Source organism: Stegodyphus dumicola, chromosome 4 (genome assembly GCF_044657685.1).
Source record: "Stegodyphus dumicola isolate Sdum_Otavi_A_Nest chromosome 4, ASM4465768v1".
Lineage (NCBI taxonomy): Eukaryota > Metazoa > Arthropoda > Arachnida > Araneae > Eresidae > Stegodyphus > Stegodyphus dumicola.
Window position 1 is genome coordinate 180859875 of NC_140771.1, and position 25611 is coordinate 180885485.

At 33.7% G+C, this 25611-nt stretch overlaps 1 long non-coding RNA gene across 1 annotated transcript in view; it reads right to left on the bottom strand.

The window, feature by feature from the left end:
* The window catches only part of LOC118183185 (uncharacterized), a 46842-nt gene extending 22282 nt beyond the window's left edge, over positions 1-24560 (bottom strand). Inside the window, exons 1-2 of the long non-coding RNA XR_004757196.2 lie at positions 23898-24560; positions 23732-23800 (exon numbers count right to left, since the gene is read on the bottom strand). This is a non-coding gene — a long non-coding RNA (uncharacterized LOC118183185). The remainder of the gene's footprint in view (positions 1-23731; positions 23801-23897) is intronic.
* Positions 24561-25611: the final 1051 nt, after the last annotated feature.

The window sequence follows — 25611 nt, forward strand, 5'->3', positions numbered from 1 at the left end:
TTTTTTCTGATAAATTTTAAGTGAAAAAGGAAAATTTTTAGATACACTACGAAGTTCGAAAATCGTGCTCCTTTTGGAAAATTTGTTGTTGCTTTCTAACACTGAACAGGTGGCATTTGATTAACAAGATCATACTTTAAATAAAACTCATATTGATAATGCATTTTAAAACAGGTTCATCTTAAAAGCATTACATAGCATCATACCATATATACAATAACATATTCAATAATGATGCTAAATTGGTAATGAGTATGGTCTTCTACCGTATGCATAATAACATTTCGTTAATAATACTAAATAATATTAAAGAAAATTCGTAAACTTACAAAAGCAGTGTTGATTTTTTAAACATACAAGTACTACATTTTGAAATATTTTGGATGACAGAAATGTGTTTATGTACAAGGTTTCAATTAATTTACATAAAATACTCTTTTAAACATTTACACTGCTTTTCAAAAGCAGGCAACAATAAATTTGACATAACCAAGAAACTTAATCTTTGATTAACTCTAAATTTCAAGTGAAGGTAATTCAGTGAGATATTCATGACTAAATATTATAGTAAGCAAATTATAATTAGGTACATTTCTTAAAATTTATGTACGTACATCATATTTTGTACATTCAAAAAAAAAAAAAAAAAAAAAAAATTGCAAGGTATGCAAATGAAAGAAAGTTCCGTTAATCTCTGGCCTTCGTACGAGAGACGTCCACACCAATTAAGTGGTCAAGCACGTCAGGAAACCACAGAAATGAGCAGCTGTTCCGCCTGAAAGACTTTCAGCTTTTTCTGCTCATTTTGGGGCATTTTTATTTATTTATTTTTTATTTATTTATTTATTTATTTTTAATGTTTTTGGATACAAAATTTTGATATAGTGGTGATATAAATGTTATGGAGAATTTTTTACGCTTGTACGAAGAATGCTACACTGTTACAAAAACTGTTTACAAAAATTTTTCTGTGAAGTATAAATTTTGTTACAGATATAATATAGATATTATAAAGGATTTTTCACACTGTAAAAGTTTTGACAAATCAAGCATATCAAAGAACTATAACTGTTATTCCTCTAACATGTAAGCTTTCTGGTCTTCGAGAGTACTGATTGCGGTACATGACCAAGGACAATACGCCAAGGAGATATTAAATATTTTTTATGCAGTTAGGAGGTTAAGACGAATTGGGCGATTACTTAATGAGAGTGATCCCTTCTCTCTTCAGAGCACTCATTCACTAAATTTGTTAAATGGGGACATGCATTAATCCTTCATAAATCGTTCATAAGAAAGAATGCCGGATCAACTCCTGTAACGAGCATTGCCTCAAACGATATAAAAAATTGCTTAGGATACTTTTGTGCGGTAATACTTTTATGTACTCTGGTGATACTTCTGTACTACTCGCGATATTTTTGTGATCTGCATTAATTCAAAGAAAATATGCATTTTCTTTGAGTTATCGCAGAAAATTGCGGTAGCTCGTAGAAAATCTATCCCACACCTATACGCTGTCAGCTCTAAAGACATGTTGGACAGTTAAATACTTCTTCCGTCTTCCTTCTTCTGTCCAGATTTTCAGATTATTATTATCAGATTTTACCATAAATCTTGAATCATCAATGAAAAGTAATTCGGAATACTTCAGCTACTTTTCTTTTCGCATACTCTTCTCTTCTCTCTGTAGAACGGTGTTTAGACACCGTTCCTGGTTATGTCTCAACAAGGCTCTACCCCTTGTAGAACAGTTTGATCATTTCGAAAGGTGGTATAGAATAACCGAAAGATAAATCGAATAGGTTTTTTTTTTTTTTTTTAAATAATTTTGTTAAGGTCAGATAGGAATATTAATAACCATGGAGTTGCTGCCTAAATTAGTGTGAGCAGAAAAGTCGAGGAACTTATGACTGTCGTCTATTCGCATACTGACAATTCGCACTTCAGATGTGCTCGTTTGACTTTGACGCTGAAAAGGGTAGACACAAACCCTTAAAATTGGGGCATGTGGCTCTGTCATATGCAATCTTCCGCTGTACGGTACAGTCAGATATTGATCTTCTATTCGTTATAATAACCATCGCTCATAAAGTTTACACAGTCACTCTTTGACTGTATTTAACTATTAAAGGAATGTATACTTTATATGTATAATATTAATCTATGTTATTAAAGGAATGTATTATTATACCTTCAGAAAGTGCAATAATCCCTACACGAACGGAAAAGATCTCGACAACAGATGTCCATTTGAAATTGCATTCAAGGCAATAAATTACAAAACAGTGAATGTTAAAGAAAACAGCTACATCATTAAGAGTCTATCCTGCCTTAAGCCGGCTGACAGCACGCGAGAGTTGAGAATCATCCCATAGCCTTTTTTAAATATAAATGACAAAAACAACTAGAATCGTTTAAAAAAAATTCTTCAAGTCATTAGAAACACCTTTACATAAAGATGCCATCTTCAGCCAACGTCTGATTTGCATATATTGAAGAGCAAATTTTATTTGGTCACATCGTCTGTCCGTTTTGCAACCACAATGAATATCACTCAATGAAACTGAAGGACCTGTTTCTAAGTTTCGAGTTTGTATCGTGTGCTGGACTTTGGGAAAACAATGTATTAATAACTTTTTGACATATAAAATTAGCAGTTTCTGAACTCTTCAATGATATCAAAAGGTAAGAACTGATCTGAATTTTAAATATCCAATTAGTTTTTTCTGATGTTGTAGCAAGGAATGTTCAAGATCTTAAATATAGATTTGTGAAATATCTAATACCTATCATTATCTAACAATCATCTAAATAAAACATTATCTGCATTGCAGTTTTTCTTTTTTCCTTTTCTTTTACTTTGCTCCTTCTCAAATACTTTTTATGAACATTTTCTTATTAGCGTGAACAATGAAATTTGAAGGAAGTGATGTTATTTTACGCTATATGAATAACTGCCTTAGTGTTAAGGTTAAAATCGTCTGGAGAAAAGGCTTGATTCATTTGGCAAATGGGAGGGGAATAGGAAAAAGAGAGAAAATGTGAGACACATTAGTTATATTTTAATTGCATGAGGTGACAAATAATTATTTATTCTCCTTAGGACAGAGTTATTTTCATCCTTTCAATATGAATTTAGAAATATGCTTAAATTCTAAAAATATCGTAATTTGCAAAATACAGTGGAATGTCGATCTATAACTTTGCAGTGTGATGTAGAAAAGTAAATAATAAATATGGAAAAAAAATCTGATGTGGGGACCACATGACTTGTTTGTATGGCTTGTTAAATTATGCAAAATTTTTTCTGCATTTCATTTAAACTTCTTTCCTCAAATTTTATTAAAGATATATTCTCATTCAATTATTCAATTCTCACTTCGCAGCAAAGCAAAAATACATAAAAACTCAAAACATCTTCATTAAAAATTGTAAAGATAAATATAAAGCACTAAATGTAATTAAAACAGTTAAAAAAAATTTTTTTACAATTAAAATTAAAGTTTCTAAGCAAAAACAAGCAGTTCGGCCAGCGTGTTAGAAGGCAGACTTTTCGGTGCACAAAACTGAAAGTTTACTTTTGGTCCCACTCGGCAAAAAGACACTGAAGGTGCACAAACTGAATTCACTATTCTACCAAGGAGGTTAGAATAGTGAAGGAGGTTAGAATAGACCTATTCTACTGAGTTTCAAATGTAAACAGTTTTGTTAGGCTTAACTGGCGTTTAAAGTTTTAAATTATTGTTAATTATATAACAATTGCATGCAACTAAAGGCATAAAAACTACATAATTCAGTCACTTTTAAAGCAAAAAATGCACAATTTAGCAACATATAATAATAATAATAATTAAAAAAAAAAACGAAGCTCACCGACTCAGGAAACAGAGTGGGAATATATGGATTATGGTGAAGGCTTACAGATGAAGATAACAAGAGGTAAACTTGACGAATTCACAGTCTTTATTTCAAAGCATATGAAATCATCTCAGTAGATATTTATCCAATCGTAATGAAATCTGATAAATTGCTATGTACATTAGTTTCTTAAAATTAAGATGCAGGCATTTTAAAAAAGCGAAGCGAGGAGACATTAGCAAGGTAGAAGCTAGCAGAATAATGACGTAATTAGGTCGCCAGAAGTACTTATACAAAAGTAGGTGCGATTCTAGAAACACGCTATGATAGGTTAATATTAGTTTTAGTTGCCCTTTTCCAGTAGCGTTATATAACATAGAAAGATCTCGAATTTGGGAGAACAGATGAATTTAGGGGAAGATCACCAAATCGAGGATTGATTGATTTCGCCAATTATATGTTTGAAGCAGCCATCATAATTTGCTATAATCTTCCATATATATGCATATATATATACAATGGCGTAGCTAGAACTCTTGGGCCCCTGTGTAAAAAATTTTCCTGACCCCCTCCCCAATAAATTTACTGTGCTTAAAAAAACGGGGGGGGGAGTCTAGATTTGCGAAGATTTTTAAATAAAATCTAGCAGGTTTTACATGCAAGTATATTTTGAGTTTCTATATAAAATGTGGGCCAATCCAAGTTTTTTTTTCAATTAATTTAGCAAGTTAGTAAATAACTGGTTATGTTATAAACTGACAGGCAACATAATAGGTTAACGTACAAAAAAGAAATTACACTAATATATAGCGCTCTGTGATCAACTGAGCTTACGAACATGACTTATAATATACAAGTCATAAATAAGAACTTTTATAATGTAAATGATACATTTGTTAAATATAAAACATATTTATCATAAATTTCATTAAGAAAACTATTTAAACATACAATTTTTGTAGAAAATATGAAGGTAAAGTTTTCCCCCCTTTCTTTAAAAAAAAAAAACTTTTTGGTACACTAAACTACTCGAATACATGATTTTTATACGTGTTTTAAGTTTAACTCTTTGAAATCCAGACCCTTCGCTAAGCTGTATCCTCAAAATACATGAACCGCCCGAAATAGTTCTCCAGTTTCACAGCAGTTTCCTTCGCTCCTCGTCCATTAACGCAGAAAATAGGTGTGAACATTTCAAATGACATCCTTTGTACTTTCTATTAAAGATTCCATTAGCTTTTGACCCCGTTCTTTATAAAACTATTCTGAAGGTCAGATCAATAATCCTTTCCGGCTTTGTTATGATCACGACTGAGATTTTGTTTATTTTCGTTATTTTTATAGGAAGGAATAAATTGTCTAAAAATAAATATAATCCTTAAATTTTTAAACTGCTCTTTTATTGCTGTTTAAAGCTTAAAAGCACACTGTACCACAAAAGAATCAACAACGAAATGTCACGATCAACCAGAAGATAATAAAAAGCTCTTAGGACAAGCTGTCTGCAGTAAACTGATACAATGCATTTGGAGAAAGTGCACCTGCTATTGCATACCTTAGGGGGAGGGAAGAAAAGAAAATTACAATCTCGGCCGTTTTCGGGCGATTCTGGTTGTTTCAATGTAGGGCCGTGTCGGGCAGATTGGATGTGAAGGAGTTAAATATGTAAATGTAGTTTTAAGTTTAAATATGTAAATGTAGTTCAGCAGGACATTCATGAGCCCTCTAAGCCTTCGAGCCCCTATGCGACTGCATTCCTCGCATACCCTTATTTACGCCATTGTATATATATATATAATTGGTGCAGCCGATTGCAAAGAAAAAGGGAGGTGCACAATTGCATCTTATAGCAATCCAATATACAAAATTTTAACGATCTACGGCTTCTCGTTCTTGAGTTATGCGAGATACATCCATACGTACGTACGTAAGAGTGCAGACGTCAAAGGGAAAAAGTCTCTTCTGAATCCATTTTATAATCCGTTTTGTCAAAAACAGTTCTTTATTCTGTCCGCACGTACAGACGTCACGCAAAAACATCGCTGAAATGGTTTCGAGAGCGGTTGAAATGCATATTTTCGTTGAAATACGATATACTAAATGTTTCGCGATTACAACACTTCGTACAAGGAAGTTAAAAGGAAATCCGAATATTGTATTTCGAATTTTACATTTCATATTTTTTAAGATTTTAATGAATTTTTGATTAACAAGCTCAACGCTTTGAAAGTAAGCAATGGCAACACTGTACGGATTAAAACATTGTTATATCCAGCACGCTGTCTATTGGAAATTCTATACGCATGCTGTTTTTAAATATTTTGTAATTTTGCTGTTGAATTGAGTTTTAGGTGGCGTAAGTGCAAAGAACGTGATATTTAATAAATATAGTTAACGCACAAAACGTTAATAAGAAAAAAGAGAGAAAAAATATAAGCTACCAAGCTAAAAAAAATGAACAATGATATGATGAGAGGAGAAATTGTAGAAAAAAGTATGCCAACACTTAGCATTGCATCGAAATTCTAGACAAATGCTGCTATTCTGATTTTAAGATTTTTGTGATTTTGCTGTTGAATTATATACAGCGTAAATAAGAAAAAAAAAAAAAAAAAGAAAAAAAAAAAAAAAAATGGTGCTTAATAGTAAAGCTAAAAAGAGCAAAAAAAAGGTATCAGAAGTGAGTCCGGGAAGCATAATGGCAAACTGCACATTCAGTTGATCAATGTTAAATGAATTTCGCACACTGCGCATGCCCAGAAGAGAATTTGGCGCAATTACGACTTTGGTACAATTTTAAAAGCAGATAAATACGGTGTGTGGTTGATATTCTGTTATCTGGATATAAACAGTTCGAGATTTTGAAACTTATTAGGTTGTAAGTTGCTTCATTACTTAGAGTGTAAATATCGATTGTAAATTACGCAAATTTTCGTTTAAGAATTCCAACAGGTACATTTTCGTTTAAGAACAGGGAACATTACAAGATACATATATTAGCTGAATCTTTATTGATTATACTTCTGAGGAATAAAAACAATTGCGTATTTAGCATACGTTCCATTCATATATACTTTAACAAATTAAAAAATAAATCCAGTTTAAATTACTGAATTCACTGAATGAGTCAAGGAAATTATTATAAATAACTGATATTAAACATAACGTTTATGAACAAAATAAACCAAAATGAAATGAAACAGAAGCAAATGCATTAAGCACAAACAAGTTTCGGTAGTATTGCAATTGTAAACAGTTGATGAGACCTACAAGACGAGCAGGCTTTTGTAGGGTTGCTAAGGCCGCCCATAGTCGCCAGTATTTCCTCCCACGCCAACGGTAAACCACTGAGCATGCTCAGGATGTGCGCTTAATGCATTTGCTTGTGTTTCATTTCATTTTGGTTTATTTTGTTCATAAACGTTATGTTTAATATCAGTTATTTATGATAATTTCCTTGACTCATTCAGTGAATTCAGTAATTTAAACTGGATTTATTCTTTAATTTGCTAAAGTATATATGAATGGAACAATACAATATTGCTTTTATTCCTCAGAAGTATAATCAATAAAGATTCAGCTAATATATCTTGTAATGTTCCTTGTTCTTAAACGAAAATTTGCGTAATTTACAATCGATATTTACACTCTAAGTAATGAAGCAACTTACAACCTAATAAGTTTCAAAATCTCGAACTGTTTATATCCAGATAACAGAATATCAACCACACACCGTATTTATCTTCTTTTAAAATTGTACTAAAGTCGTAATTGCGCCAAATTCTCTTCTGGGCATGCGCAGTGTGCGAAATTTATTTAACATTGATCAACTGAATGTGTAGTTTGCCATTACGCGTCCGAGAAAGGATAGAAAACCTTAACAAATCCATCTCGGCGTCCGAAAAGATCTGAAACCGTTCAGATCTTTTTATTTCTTTCTTTTTCATCTAACTTTTGTATGTTTAACCATTAAAATAATTTAAATCAGCTTGAAAGTCAAAATAAAACAAACATAAAAAGCAAAATATGAAAGGGTTTAGATTTTATCGCCCACAAGGATTTGTTAAGGTTTTTCTAAGCTCTCGCTGAGCTCGCATTCTACCAGCCTGCATTCACTCCAACCAATCCATTTTTTTCTTAAATATATTATTAAGCACAATTTCTTCGCACTTACGCCATATACAAGTCAACAGCAAATTTTAAAAACAGCATGTGTTTAGAATTTTCGATAAGTGTTGAGTGCTGGCGTTCATTTTTCTATTTTTTTTTTTCAGTCTTTTCTCAGTTTATGATACATATGTACAGTTTTCTTAGTAAGAAGGATTCCAAAACTTTGTTTTTGTCTTTTTATTATTAATTAAATATCATGTTCTTCGCACTCACGCTACATAAAATTCAGTTGAATAAAAAATCACAAAATATTTAAAAACAGCATATATTTAGAATTTTCAATTTAGTCTCGTGCGCTGGAAGTAACCATGTTTTAATCTGTACAGTGTTGCCACTGCTCTCTTTCAAATCGTTAAAAATTCATTTGTCAAATTTCATTAAAGTTTTACAAAATATGAAATATAAAATTCGAAATTCAAAATTTCGGGCTTTCAGGTGTACATGTTGGAGTAGAGGACTACGTTATTCAAAATTTGATGGCCATAGGTACCATCGTGTTTTCGCAGTGAAAGAAATATTCGTACATTGATGCAGATTAGCTCATTCCGCTAACGCCCTTTTTGGCTAAATATGTTAACGTTCGTTTTTGTGTTCATCGTAAAAACTGTGAAAATAAAAGTGTTTTCTACAAAAATTAGTCTTCAAACACTGTTTGATGATTTTTTACCTATTAACCTCCTTCCAGAATTTCGATCCTTTGGAAGGAAAAAGGGTAAGCGAAACCTTTGTTCTAAATTTTAAACTTTAGAGTTTTTGAATTTTAAACTTGAGAATTTTCGAACTTTCAAAATGAAAAATTTAGTCATAATTTTTCAACAGATACTGCTTTTTTTTTAATGCATGTTACGTTTTATGATAATGGAATAAAAAGAGCATTTTAGTAAGTATTCAAAATTTAAGTTCGTTAATTATCTAAAGCGAAGTAGAAGGTCATTTGTCTAAACAGAAGGATGCCGCCGGGAAGGACTATCTAAAATAATTAGATTATAACCATCTTACTAAAATATTTAAGATATGAAATAAATTGAAATTGATTTCCAGCCGAATTTCAAGCACTGACAAGCCTGATACCTTTAACGTGAATATGAGTAAACATTTTTATGATAAATCACAAAACTTTCTGCGATTTAACCCCAAATCTTTTGACTTAATTCAAAGTTTCTGTCTCAGGTGAATATAATAAACGAATATAAAGGAATTCATAATGACTGTTACTTTTAATTTAAAATTAATTTACATAAATTATAATAAATTTTCGCTTAATATTTAAAACAAACTAAATACGAGATTCATACATAATTTCTCTCTATGGAAATTAGGGAGTTTTAAATTTCGTCAATGAAAACATTTTAGAGCAAATGGAAATTGAATAAATCAAAGTAATTAATTATCTATGCAACTGATTTCAGTCTTGTAATATTACTCTAATAATATAACAGAACTATGTAAGATGAATTGTTATTAAGCACAAATCTAATATTTATATTACTATAAAACAAATCTTTAAATAAAATCTGAAAGTTTTCAGATTTTAAATTACGTCCAAACGGGCGTTTTTTTTTTTTTTTTTTTTTTTTCTTTCATTTTGTGTGTTATCTTGATTTATTTAACATCTTGTTCGTCGCACTTAAAATTCATTTTTTAAGAGCAATATGGCAAAATAATTTTAAAATGAGCATATCTTTAGAATTTTCATTACACATTCTCGCGCGCTGAAGGTAAAAATGATTACCTTCAGCGCTTTGAAATCCTTGATGCTCGCTTTGAAATCCTTGAGTTTGTTAATCAAATATTAGTTTTTAAAGTTTTACAAAATATGAAATTAGTAATAAAAAAATTCCAAATATCAAATTTGGGCTTCCAGAATGCCCATATTCGCAGTAGGATTACGTCATCTAAAATTGGATGGCTTTAGGTATCGTTGTTTTATCACAGTGCGAAAAATAATACATACATTTATGCAGATTCTTCATTATTTAATTGCTTTAAATATAATACAGGGCGATAATATTTGGTGGCAATAATTTGAAAAGTGAAATAATGGTTATAATGGATCAACGCAAAATACCAAAACGAAATTAATAGTCCTTCTGGGCAAATTGCCCCTTTGGACTAATAAAACAAGCTCATTGAAAGTTATCAAGTAATTAGTTTTGATTTACGAATATCTTCTCGAAACATTTATATTTTACACTTATAACAGGCCCAAATATGTTAAAGAATATTTAAATATTTACATGGTTCCTATTAAAGACGTTCTTTTACTTTATAAAGTATTAGTTGAGAAAAAGCAACTATTAAAACCAAAATCTATGGAATTTTTCCAGCATTAAGGATCAGATAATTATACACGTAATTTATTATATTGATTTGAAAGGTATTAGAAAATTATACATTAAAAGATACAAAACATCTGTAATGCTACAGAAACACTTTTGTATTTTAATTTAAAAAAAAGTTCGGACATTTTATCTTGTAAACCTATTTTCTTCTCTTTATTAACTTTTTAAAGTTCATTTGCTTTAATAAACAAATCGATTTTTTTAATAGTCTCTGCATTCTGTGTTAAAATATTTGCTAATTTGTAAATATTCTTACATTATGCCTTTCAGGATGTGTTTTCCTCTCCATTTTTGAGGATTAAGATATAATTAAAAAATTTTGTTGTAAAAATCTGCATGTATTTATTACGTGCATTTCTTTGGAAATTTCAGCATTGAGAATAAAATCAGGAAACTTCATAAAATGATGTAATGCGTGATCCTATTATATAAGATAAATTTTTTAAATTGTAATCTTTATTAACACTGAAATAGCTTTTTATAGTTCCCTGTGGCAAGACTGGAATCTTTTTTGATATTTTGCATACATTTAAATAATGAAAATGACAAAAAAAAAAAAAAAGAAAAGAAAAGAAAAGAATAGAAAAAAAAAAGGGTAAGAGAAATGTGTCAAAGCAAGTGCATTTGGGTTAGAAAGTAAGAAAAGTATTTCTTTATTATTATTACAGGCACCGTTATTTAAGTGGTGTCAAGAACCCTCTTATTCATGAAATGCATCAAACGGACAATCCTACTCGAAGCTCTGACCACGCGGCCGACAGTTCTTAAGGTTATATGGCAAAGCCACGAGGGCTACCTGCCTGAGAGGAGAGATGGTTTCGTGGAGGACCTTCTGTGGGAAACTGGCTGGTATTCACGTTACATATGGGGAAAATCAACCAAGCAGACAACTCTTTCGCAGGGGTTTGAACACAAGTCAGGTCGAACTACCAGTATTCAGCGGTCTTAGGCATTCGGCTACTGGTGGGCTCGTTCGGCAATTCTAATCACAGTCATTTATAGTATGTCCGTCACGAGCAGAGCTCTGAATAAGTGTTGCTGTTTTGGATGAGTGTGTAACAAAAGGCTCTTGAGACCGTTTAAATAATGGGGACCATAATAACAAGGAAGTACTAAAAGGAAATTAAGAACAAACTACTTGTAAAACACAGTTATTCTGTGTTAGTACCTGTAACACATTTTTCATTTCACGGCGATTCACCAATTCATAAAATGGCGTAAAATGAATTGGCTCTACTCTTATATGCGTCCTAATAGTACCAAATTTGGCGATATGTGTTCTGCGCTGGTTTTTGGCGCGATTGCGTGTTGTATAGCAACCCTGTTGACTAGGCACATGCAGAAAATGAGGGGAATGAAGCAGCTGATAGCCTGGCCAAGCAAGCAGCCACTGATCCAGAAGCTGAAAAAATCACAATCCCAGCCCCTCCTTCCTACCTCAAAGGCTATTACGGGGTCAAGGCCTAAATCTTTGGCAGGAAGACTGGACGCACTGCACAACTGGAAGACGTACATACAGCTACCTCCCGAAAGTCAGCACTGAACGCAACATTGCAATAGCTCCTCTTACGGCTTATATTACGGGACATGGCCCATTCCCGACCTACTTCAATAGACATGGCATAACAACCACGGACATATGCGCCTGCAGAGCGGAAGGCTCCCCAGACCACTATGTTTTTGAATGCCATCTGACAGCAGGAAATCACCTCCCTCTTTCCATCAACAATAGTGAAGCTTATCACCGCTTCCTTATAAAGCACAAACCGGCAGTAAATACAATCTGCAAAGTTGTTAACAAGCTCAAGAGAATGGGCCAAGATTTGTGCTCTCCTCATTAACCAAAACTCTCAAGGCATGATACACTAACTAAGTCAGCATGCAGTTCCACATTCTCAAACACATAAGTCTACTCCTAAAACTTACATAAGTCCCTATTACAGACACTTATCAAATAATGTACAATCAAATGTATTTAACATTATTTCCTCTTCTGTATATGCATAATACTTAATTCTTTATTTTTATTTATTTATTTATTTACTTTTTAACCTAGGAGCCTGTATTTTAATCCTATTATTTTGTAACTGTATTTTTGTATCTGTATATTTAGTTTGTATTTTTATTTGAATTTTATTGTGAATATGCAAAATTACCATAGCAAATTGCAACAACAAATGTCAAAACGGTAAAACGAATGCAATCTGCCCTTGTATGGCCATGTAAATGCTCTTGTTAACATTCTAAAAAGCTCCCGAGGCGGCCTCTTGAGGCCTCAGGGAGTTGTTCCTGATTAGTGGAGGGCGCGGGACACATGCCTGTTTACCTCTGTTAGACATCAGGCGTCCCCGTCCTCCGTTACCAACCAACCCTGTTGACTTGAAAGATCTTTTGGTGGAGTAGTTTAATTGCTCGTTGGTTCGTGTCGTGTGTGTTTTGACATGGCCTATGTTGCAATGACAGACGTGATGGCAAGATTTCAGTCGCGTATTTTAGATTGTGTGCAAAGGAAATTTAATATTAAAAGGTACGATGTTGGAGTTGTTAACGAGTCTGCTCTGTGTCTAAAAAGATAGGAGGAAAAGATAAAGTGGTGGAAGTTGATGAACCGAAGTTCCGCAAAAGGAAATATCATCGTGGCTATCTTGTTGAGGGGCAGTGGGTATTTGGAGGTGTGGAAAGAGAGTCTGAAAGATTATTTTTAGGGGCTGTGCATGATAGAAGTAGGGAAACGCTGATGCAGTGTATTAAAGAGTGGATTGAGCCTGGTACAACTATGGAATTTTGTAACAGGAGGTGAACTGAGATAGGACGCTAACTGTCCCAGTCCCGTTGGCGGACGGTGATTCTTTTCCTGTTCATTTTCTCGAGGTTCACTGCTGACTATTTTGAGTGAAGGTGTTTTATCTCCTCGCTCTGCTTACTGATGCTTATAGTGCACTTAAGCATATTTCTGTCGAATTAAAGTTTGGTACTTATTATGCACTCTGAGCTCGGACTTCGATTCGTAGCTTAGTGCTGTACGTGCCCGGAGTTATCTACTGGTTTTTTTATCCTTGCCTGATTATGGATCGCTTTATCAATTACGTTGCCTCAGAAATTACAAATCTTGAGGTAATCCGAGAAAGCAATGGATATCTCTCACCGGAAGAGGAACGAGATCTGAATTTTTTCACGAAACTGCGACGAATTGCGCACAGCGAATGCGCACAAAACCGTGCGTGTGTGACCACTCCTGCAACTCCTGATACCGCCTGCTCATCAGGAAACCAGCCAAATGACATCCAACAACCCGTGGACGACGATTCTGCTAAAATCCGGCGACCTGGCAGCCCGGATAATTCATCTGAAGACTGCGCCCGTTACAAACCCTTAGATGAAAACTCTGACTCTGACGAAGAACCAAGAGGTGACAAAACGGTTGGATATCTCCCCAAACGCTTCAAAAAAGACATTTCTAGCCAAAACAAGAAAGCTGATACCGGACAAAAGGAAACTCCAGCTAATCCGGCTACAAGGTCTGAAAACGCTTCCTCAAATGCTGCGGAGGCTAAAGCGCCTGTAAACGCTTCATCAAACGCTGCGGAAGCTGAGACAGGGGAAATCCAAAATGGATTCCAGTTTCCGAAACGAGTTGCCTGTGTTCCACCAATCACAATCCAAGACACCAAATTTAGCTGGAAAGATATCAGGAAACTCATATACGAGGAAAAAATCTACAAAACTGAGTGGCGGGGAAAAATGCTCACAGAAGGCCACTACATTATAAACGTAGACGACCCCAGAATCTACGAAACACTCATCGCTATGCTAAAAAGCAAGAACATTAAATTCCATTGCTTTCCTCTTTCTGAAGAGCGGATGCTTAAAATAGTTATCAGAAGCCTTCCAGCCACAACCGCTCCGGAAGAAATTATGCATGACTTGATAAAACTGGGATTCCCAGTCAATCACGTAAAACAACTCATCAGAAGGAGTAATGGGGACAAAATCTCATTACCCCTATTCTTAGTCTTGACAAAACGGATAAAGCTAAAAGCATCCGCAAACTGGAATTTTTATGTAACTTAAAAATCTCCGTGGAAGATTATAGAGGACGGCGTGGACCAATTCAATGCTACAAGTGCCAGGGATTTTAGGATCATGGATAATCATGGATAAACAACCTCCGAACGCGCGTCCAATCAGGATGATGGTATGGAACGCCTGCTGCATCACTAGTAAGCTCGTTGAATTTCATCAAGTTTTCCTGGACTACAATATAGACATTGCTTTAATTTCAGAGACTTTTGCTAATCCCTCGCAATGCCTGAAAATAATGAACTATCGTATGTACAGGTGTGACAGAATCTGACATACAGGAGGAAGACTAGCAAAACATGTGTGCATTTCAGTAAAATGTGCATTTCAGTCAAATCTCATTTCCGCAGATAACTCATGAGGACTAGAAATAGTGAATGTATCTGTGATTCTCCCTTACTATAGAAATAGCTTTTTCAATGCAATCTCTAACCCTCCGGATAATAGACTCTCAGAAAAATCTATTAACAGAGCAACAGAGCTGATTCCGGATAATTCAAACATTATTCTCTCCGGCGACATCAATTCCAAACACATGGAATGGGAATGCCGAAGCACGAACAACGGGAAGATTCGTTACGACTTTCTCCAAAATCATCCCATTGCACGTCACGCACCAGAAGAGCTTACTTACCGTCCTAACAATCTTCGCCAAAGGCCGGATATCTTAGACTTAATTTTATCCAGCACCTCAATACCGATGGCATTAGAAACCAAAACTGAACTCTCTTCTGACCACATTCCTGTGCTGGCATCTCTTGGAATTCCGCAAGCTGCGAAAAACTCTCCAAAAATTGTTACGGACTAGAAATTATTTTATAACTTACTAATTACCAACCCACCAAGCACCCAGCTCTTGTCTCCTCCAGAACTGATTGATGAAGAGGTTAATAACATTACTCACTGCATCACAGCAACGCATCATTCCGCTTCAAATACCATAAATACCAAGAATAAAATTGTCAAACTTCCCACTGAAATTCGTGGGACAATTAAATTACGTAACCATCTCAGGAAAAGATGGCAGATTACATGGAATCCTGACACGAAAAAAGAAATTAATAAACTTAACAAGCTTATTAAGAAATTAATTGCAGAACATAGAAAAGACACCTGGGAATCAAAAATCGAGTCACTTGAAACCATGGACGGCTCTTTTTGGAGGTTTATCCGCAAGCTCAAGCAGAAATCCACGGATAACAGACCTATAGAAGCAGATAACAAACTTGCATACTCGAATGCTGAAAAAGTAGAAGTTTTCGCAAACCATCTATATAATCAATTTTCGCCGAATGAAATACCCCGTGGTTCAACTTTTATTGATGAAGTTAATTTTTCTGTCGACTTATGGCTGAGCAACTACTCTACGGATACCCACTTAAAGCTCAGCAACCCTAAAGAAATATCTCAAGTAATCAAAAATCTCAAAGTTAAAAAAGCTCCTGGAATTGATAAAATTACCAACCTCATGTTAAGAAATCTACCAGTGAACTGCATCAGAAAAATTACGAGTATGATCAACGCCAGCATATCAAAATCCTACTTTCCCACCCCATGGAAAACGACTATTGTCATTTTACTTCAAAATCCAAAAAAGGATTATACAAAACCTGAAAGTTACAGGACAATAAGCCTGCTATCTGGACTAAGCAAAATATACGAAAGAATTATCTACGGTAGAATGCAGCAATATTTCGATTTGCTACATGATGAACAATTTGGTTTCCGCCGCAACTTATGTACGGTAAAACAACTAGTACGGTTAACAGAATTTGCCGGAGAAGCAATTCACAAGAAACAATGCATTGCACTTCTTCTATTAGATGTTTCTAAAACTTTCGACAGAGTTTGGCATTATGGACTTTTATATAAACTAATTAAGCTGAACTTTGCGAAAGTATTTGTCAAACTTATTCACTCTTTCCTAAGTCAAAGAACCTTCATCGTCAAAAAAAGTAAAGACTCTTCGTCTCCTCGACCAATCAGAGCAGGTATTCCCCAGGGTTCGATCCTTGGCCCGATTCTTTATCTGCACTATGTTTATGACTTCTCCAAACTAGGAGCAAATAATAACTGGTTCCTCGCATGCTACGCGGATGATACCGCGATTGCTATAAAGTCTGCAAATGTCAAATTTGCACTCAACAAGCTCCAAAACAAGATCACAGATATTGAGTTCTGGTGTACGCAATGGAGAATTAACATAAATGCTGCAAAATCCCAACTTATCGTCATTCAGAGACATAAAATTAAAAAACAACTAGAATGTGACATTAAACTCTTCGGTGAAACTGTGCCAAGGGTAAAAACAGTATCTTGGAATTAACCTAAATCAAAAGCTAACATGGACGGATCATATTCAGAATATAAGAAGAAAAGTGAATAACTTAATCCATAGTTTATATCCCCTGCTTGGTAGAAATTCAACCCTAAGTCTGAAATGCAAACGTCATATTTACGTGTCGGTTATCAGACCGGTTATTACTTATGCATCACCAGCATGGACTGCCCACACACTAGCCAACGAAAAAATTCTGCAGACCCTCCAAAATAGGGTGTTAAGAATAATTACAAGCGCACATTTCGTAGTAAGCACGGACATTCTGCACCGAGATCTTAAGATCCCGAGAATGCATGCACGACTTAATGATCGGAATGACAGATTTTTCACCAAGGCTATAAATTGCCGGACTGTCAACTATTCAGAAATTTTCGGTTATGAGATTCTTGACAACGACAAATTACTTCACCCTTTCGCCGCCCATTTACTGGCAAATGAAAATTTTGTCACATAAATTAAGGCCTGCTGGATAATTTATACATACGTATCTATATATAATGTACATAGTTTTTCATTCTATCATTTATTTGTAATCATTTTCAACTGTCTTAGTATTTGTTAGACGTTCTTTGCCAGAGCTTCAGTTTCTCCTGAGCGACGGCAGGTGTAGCCGCGCTGATCGTCACCTCATGGTGTAACATCGACACTCCCTTCCTCTCCCGGACTCAAGTCACCGCCCCACGGACATGTGCGAATGCCCCACGGAGATGTACGGACATGTACGCCTTCACTTAGATTACAATCTGAATTGCCGCACTCACGGCATTATTGGTATTGGTACAACTATTTTTTCGAATGGCTGGAAATCTTACAAGGATTTAGGAAAAGAAGGTTTTGAACATTTATTTGTGAACCACAGTATGAATTTTCTGGATAGTGTGTCTGGCTGTCATATAAATAGGATAGTGATTACGTGGTGGCATGTTAAAGGCGATATGAAATTGATATTTCTGCTGTTCGAAAAAGCATTCATTCATGGTAAGTGCATGTTATTTTATTCTTGTTCTTATTTTGTAGAATGTTATGTTCATTTTAAGTATGAATTTCTATCGTTATTGTTTTTTTTTTTTTTTTTAATTGTTTGAAATTTATTTTGTTGATTAGTGAGTAGTTGATTGTGCAATTCGTACATGTTTTTTAAAGTTGAAATAGAACGCTGTGTACATTGTATTCTTTGAAATTTATTGTTGTTGTGTTAATTTATTAAAGCGAGGTGTGCGTAGTTCGTAGATTCGTTCGTTGCCTAGATTGTGCAATTCGTAGATTTTTTTTTTAATTAAAACATATCGCTGTGTACATGGATCTTGTCAAATATTTTTGGTTAGAAACTTTATGTTTTTGCTATCTAAATTTTTTGTTTTTGTTTCGGATTTTTAGCTTAAATTGTGTGTTCAAAACGTGGTTTTTACATTCGCGAAAACCGTGTTTTTGGAGACATTTTAGGCTTAAAGTTCGAAATGTACACAAAAAATTTAGATAGCAATATGGCAGCGTGGAGTTTCTCGCCAAAAATATTTGGCGCCTTGGGGGCGCATATCAGAGTAGTTCCAAAATATTTTATTTTATCTTCAAAAATGTATGAATAAAACTAAAAAAGATTTAAGGAGTTTGATTTCATGCAGTCATCATAATTCAACATATGTTATTTATTTGTAAATTTCGAGAAAGAAAAAATATAAAAGTGAGTTTCAGTTTATAAATCGTTAATAAACATTAAATGTTCTCTTAGAGATTTCAACAAGTATTGCAGCAACGTTTTTTTACTCTGTTCCAGTGTTTTATCCTAACAACTAAATAAAAAATGCTGGGTATTTTCACTTTCTGTTTTTCTCGAAATTGTGTTCCGGTAATTTTGCCAGCACTTGGGCAAATTGCATTTCTCGTTGAAAGGTTTTTGTTAGTTCTGCTTCTTTATCTTTCTGCAGAATTTCTTGAGCATTTGGCTTTCTGCCCGAAAACGATTTAAGCGTTTAATTCGGAAGGAAAATACCTCAGCATTATAAATGGAATGCATATGCTAGTCTCATATAAGCTTCAGAAACGTAATGAATTCATGAAGCTGCTGAAAATAAAACGGAACAAAGAATTGTATGCATATGTGAAAAATCTAAGGTCATGAGAATTACATGTTATGAAAGAAAATTTTTAAATGCAAACCAAGCAGTCGCGAAGCTAACAAAATTAGCATAGTTATTGTGGTAACTGGAGATGGAACAGATCTTAAATGTTATCTAATCTGAATCATAAAGGATTCTCCAGTCATTCGAATTCTTTCTATAATATTGATAATGAAAATGGGAAACCTTTAGTTTAATATTAAAAAATCTCAATTAAATAAAATTTTAATTCTGAGTTTAATCAAAATGAAATGTAAAGGTACAGTTTTTAAATTTTAAAACTAAATATATAATTAATATTCTTGGATACTGAGATTTATTTTCTCAAAATAATTTGGCAAGTAATATTTGAGTAATATTTTAAATACTGTACATTTATACAGAAGGGTTTTAAATCAAAACAAGTTTATATGAGAGGGCATAATTTCAAGAGTTAATGTAGAATGTTAAATTACTTCAAGAAAATCATGACTGAGGCCTTTAGAGTCTCTTTCAATTGACATTATTGATAGAAGTCCGTTAAAATCACATTTTTTGCGTTGTTCTTTTTATAATATATAAAGTTTTTTAATTAAATACATAATACAACTAATATTTCCAACCTTTCTGAGTTAAAACATTTTATAATTCTTAGGGTATGAATTCAAAATGACGATAAAATAGCGAAGACCTAAGTTATAAATTTCGAATTCTTTTCAAGATTTGTGGCAATCGATTCTTCCATCCCTAATTTTAACCCCTAGTAGATTGACTACATGCTGTTTTCATAAAATTCAGGAAAATCTACTTTATTTTTACAACACATTCTTTCACTAAATGTAGCATGTATTAAAAAATCCATTTAACTGTAACGCATATATAAATACTAGATTAAGAATTCACATGGATGTTGTCACTTATTATTCAGAGTAATACTACTGCATGAAATTACTTATGCTTTGTTGGTAATTCTTGGAATATTTTTAGTCCAGTAGCTATCCATCTCAAATAATGGAACAAAATCGAGCAAAATTAAGAGCGTTTAATACCCCTTTCTCATGTCGATTTTTAATAACAGATGGCGCTACGAACGTTGAGCGATAAAGACTCAAATCTGTAAGACTACCTACAGCCTGGTTACTATGGCAACGACGCTTCCTTCCTCTGTACTTGTTTGGCGGGAAAGTGAGTAAGCCATAAAACACATCCCCTCAGTTGAACAAAAGACCTGCTGTGTTTCTTCCGTCTGTGACTCAGACTGCAGGGTATGTTTTGAACAGGAATAGAACTTTTTCACCTTTGTGTTGAATGAAAGATATCTGTGAGATACGTGCAGCAGTCGCTATTTCTTTTCGCAAAATTTGTTCATCACGCTTTTCAATGTTGCGTAATGTTTCATAATTTGCCGTTATTTTGCGGAAGAAAACAAATTTCATCGCGACATAAAAATTATATATAAATGATTTTATACTTGATGATATGTGTATACATATATAGCACGCACATAATATTCCATTTACTCATCCATCCATAATATTTCATAAATTACCATCCATAATATTCCATAAATATGTGTTAGCACTTTCCAGAGCTTTATATATATTTTTTACTTGTATTATAAAATCGTATAACACTCCTAACTATTATTTTTTTACTTCAAAAGTGGATAAATCATTATCAAATTTTTCTAGTACACGGAGAAATGGTCTATGTATCCACACACATAAACGTAGTAAAAGATACTATTGTTGATTGAATATCTTTTGGCAGCAATATCAAGATGCAACGAAAATTCGAAATCAATTAATAACATGCATTTTATTACAAAAACACTAGCAGGACGTATTATTTGCACAAAAAACTTAGTGTGGAAATAATTTGCGGCACATTATCTGAGATCCGCTTTGAATGAATACATAAAGTGTTATAATGAACAATCAGTTTTAATATTTCACTTGATACTGAAATGCATAAAATCAAATTGCGTTTCTATGTTTCAGGTTTATAAAATACAGCTGATAATTGAAGGGGTATCAGGTTTATAAAGTACAAGCTGATAATACATGATAAGGGAAAAGAAATTCCTAAATTACAAAATTGAATATTATATTTTAATAAAGTAAAATGATACATATTATAGATACATCCTAAAAAACGATAATATATATATATATTGTATATCGTTGTATACCGTATATATATATTATGTATTTATATGTATATCTACTCTTTTCCGGATGTAACTGTAATTACGTACTGTGCTGGTTTATCATCTTCCTGTAGCGATGCATTTGGATTTGCTGTGTATGAATCTGTTTCATTGAACAGGAACAAATAGGAAACAGAATATTGAAAATTGAATTTTTTTAAAGCATTAGTAATTTATATATATTAGATTGACTAAAAAGAGTATATTCATGCATAACGTATAAATATGTGAAGTGAATACTTTTTGGCAATCACCTTTCTAGGATGATCATTTTTAAAAATAACCAGTACTGTTGATAAAATAAACACCGGTACGATCTATCTGCCTAAGGGAAAGGATGCCTTCGTGGAAGACTTTCTAAAGGAAATTGGCTCCTAGACACGTTACACAGGGTAAAACCACGAAAGCGCAACCAGTCCCTTCGCGGGATTCGTGTTCAGCTACTTTACCGCTTCGTGCCTCATTTCAGAGCGGATTCGCTATATATGAAACAGAGTAATGTGCTGCTACCGTATTTAGCAGCCTGCCTTTTTCCTTGACCTACCATAAAAAAATAAAATAGCAAAATTATAACAGCGTCTCTAAAAAGATGCTTTGCTATATTCTCATTAAATCTTTATCATTCTGCGCTACTAAAAACGAAGTACGATTATTTCAAATTCAAAATTTTATAACATTACTTTACAGAAAGCGATCTCATGTCTTCTAAAAATAAAACCCAACATCTGTTTCTACTCAAGCGCTTACTTTCTAGACAAAGTAATTTCAGTGTAACGTACGTTCAGTTTTATCTAACTTTGAACGAAAAAAAAAACTATGTACATAACAGGCAAAGATATTAACAGCACATAAATTTAATCAATTATATTGGATTACCAGAGGAGAAAAAAATAATTCGATGAGATAATTCTCTGAGAATTCTTAAACGCTAAATTAAGAATAAATTTTATAAAATGTTTACTAATGAATACATGTATTTGCATAGTAAGTTTCCTTTTTTAAAAAATTTTTCATCTTTATCACGTTTATCGGAGTGTCGTATTTAACTTCACAATTATGCTCCGAAATTTCATTGCTGTAGATTGGATTATTACCAATATATAATTCTACTAGTAACCAGAGCCAGTATTAGAGGTTTTTGCTGCTCACTACAATAGCTGTGGCTCTTACTTCTGCCACGCGCCGCCAGTGGCTGAGTGGTTAAGAATATTGATTACTGGAAGTTCGACCTGGTTTCGGTTCGATCCCAGGCGAACCAGCTGGCTGCATGGTTTGTTTTCCTGTTGTGCAACATGAATACGACCCAGTTTCCTTCAGCAATTAGGCTCACCCGAGGCCGAGCGGTTAAATCGCTGAACACTGGTAGTTCCGACCTGGGTTCGAATCAAGGCGAACGGGCTGGCTACATGGGCGTTTTCATAATCTTCCCCGTGTGTAACGTGTATGGGGAGCTTTGCTATAAACTAAACTAAGCCTTCAGAAACTTCCTCCACGAAAGCATCTGCTATCTGCCACCTCGTGGCTTTGCTATATTCAAAGAGCCTAACCCAATTCTAGCACTCAGTTCCTCTCTAAATTCTAGCGGGCGAGCGCTAAAGTCGCCTATTACTGGTAGTTCAACCTCGGCACATTATCTGAGTTCAGCTTTGAATGAAAACAACATAAAGTGTTATAATGAACGATTAGTTTAAAGATTTCACTTGATACTGAAATGCATAAAATCAAATTGCGTTTCTACATATCAGATTTATAAAGTACAGCTGATAATTGTAGGAATATCAGGTTCATAAAGAACAGTTGATAAATACATGAGAAGTGGGAAGGAATTCATAAATTACAGAATTTAATGGTTGTAACGAAAATTTTAAGCACGAACGTTCTTCATAAAGTTATGAAAAAAATCGATATTTTAATGTTATACAGAGAAAGCATTCACTCCCTTTATACTGGAGATAATTCAATTTGGACAATGGCAAAAAGGCTAAGCAAGCCTGAGCGTATTGGTCCCATTCTTGGCACTAGTTTGGTTTACGCTCAAAATACACAGCAGATATTTTCTAATTACCTGCATCCCAATATCAATTCAATTCAGCTTTTGGTGGAATTTAACATTTGTGACATATTTTTCAAAAACTACACTTCACAACATGCATACATGACAAATACATAGAACCATAAATAAACAAGCAATAATATATATTTATATATAAATTTTACTAAATGATCATAAAATGTTCCAACGCTAAAAGAAAGTTTTAACATCCAAGTAAATGACATAATAAAAAAAAAGCAAGTTGAACAGCGAGCACATGAATAAATGTGCATACACCTGTTAAAATATACCATAGATAACTGACAAAGCATTTCGTAGCAAACATATGACTATAAAATTTCCAATAATACATGTAATGATGGTGAATTCAATTTAGATCGCAAGAACATGCTCATACTTTTGAAAAGATTCAATTATTTCAGCAATTCCTTGTGAATTGGAATTTACCCTTTCAATATTTCCCAACAATTTAGTGTGAATGGAGGAATAAATTCTTATAACAGAATTGAACAATTATTAGCATCCCCTCATACACACACATACAAAAAAAAAAAAAAAAAAAAAAAAAAAAAAACTTACTTTGTAAAAAAATCATCCGGGCAATGATTCTCCTTTGACACAGATGCAGTTGTATCAATAATTTCTGACCTTCAATAAAAAAAATACGCATATTTTACTTCGGAATTAACTTACTACGAAATCATAAACACGGGGTAGTCGATATAAAGAATAAATTATTTCTCACCTTTCGAAAACATCCGCTTGTTCGGAATCTTCCACATCTCGGGAATTTAATTTCATATTTTTTTCTTGAGCTCGACGTTTACGCTGAATTCTGGATCTTTTATTAAAACCAGGATGTTTTTTCGGTCGTCCTTGATATTTTCGCATATTTTTTGCAAACTGACCACAGTACAAATAAATGTAAACAAAACGAGTGCGGAATAGCAATGCAATAGGGTTGCCGTAAACGTCATTCTGCTGACAGCTGACAATGTTTAGTGAAAACTGTGTATAAAGGAATATATGAAACGCTTCTAAATATTATTTAGAAAAAAATATGATTTATAACTGATATCAAAATCAATTACTTCGTGAATTTTTGCAGAAATAAGATTACAATGTTAAATTTTAACTCGTAGCGCCATCTATTGATGGCTTTCCAAACTACACATTAAAATTACGTATTTCAAACTAATTTTTTTAAAATATAATATTTAAGTAAATTTCATTTCAAACCTGATTCTAACATTGTGATTCGAAAACTGACCTATTGCTTTATATTTCTGCCAAATTGCACGCAACATAGTTTCTTAATTAGCGATTCTGCGTGTAAAAAAATTTTTAGTATTGTAATGCTGCTGTAGTAGACCACCTTAAAGTTCGAAATGTAGACAAAAAAATTTAGATAGTAATATGGCAGCGTGAAGTTTCTCGCCAAATATTTTTGGCGAGAAATTTGGCGACCTGAGGGCCCATATAAGAGTAGTTCCAATGAATTTTGTAGATAAATATCTATCTGAATATTTTAAAAGAATTTTGAAAGAAGGCATTCTCGTGTCATGTTTGGCGGTTTTTAGAGTCCATCGGTCCATCCTTGTTGGGAGCAACATGTCGAGAATTGTATAGCTAGTTTCGAAACCGAAGTAGTAGTCACATTCAAAAAAGAATCCCAGGCACTGATGTCTTTAGGGGGTTTTGACCTTAGGGGGTGGATTGCTGTGCCATTCAAAAGCGTAAGCATGACTTTCAATAGAAAAATCATTTCCATTCTTGGAATTTCATGGGGCACTTAGAATGATGAAATCGTTTGCAATTCGCCCTCTTTGACCTTTTCTGAGAGTGTCCATATGAAATTATCTCTGCTGCAAAGAACTCCTTAGAGGTTCTTTGTCTTTTGTCATTTTCACAGTAAATATTCAGCCCTAATCAGGGGCAGAGTTTTGTTTTACGCACTCTAAACTTCTTAATAATATCCTGTTTGCATGGAAACATATAAAACTTTGTGATGATCACCCCAAGGTAGGTGACTTAACCGAGGGCAGAGTGGTACTAAAGAATTTAAAGTTTTTATCAATAATTTTCTTTTTAGTGGACTGTAGTTGTTTTACTGACGTTAACCTGTATTTTCCATTTTTTTAGCAGGTCTCTAATGGTTGTATATAGCTTTGAAGGTGTTCATCCTATTTTTCTTCGTGCTGTAAACTAAGGCTACACTAGGCAGGTGTAGCATTCAGTTCTTGGAAAACGAGAGCACACAATTAACATACCTTAGGAGATCCTACTGTGTCTCGCATTGAGCAAAGAACTGTTGATCCATGGAGTCAAAGAGCCTGCATGGATTGTTTTTTTCCATTCGAGTTCTTTGCTTGAGCTGCCAGACAGCACACTGATCAAGGCTGATGTTTATTCATTATTGTAAATGCTTATTTTGGATGAAAATGTGTAACTGAAAGGAA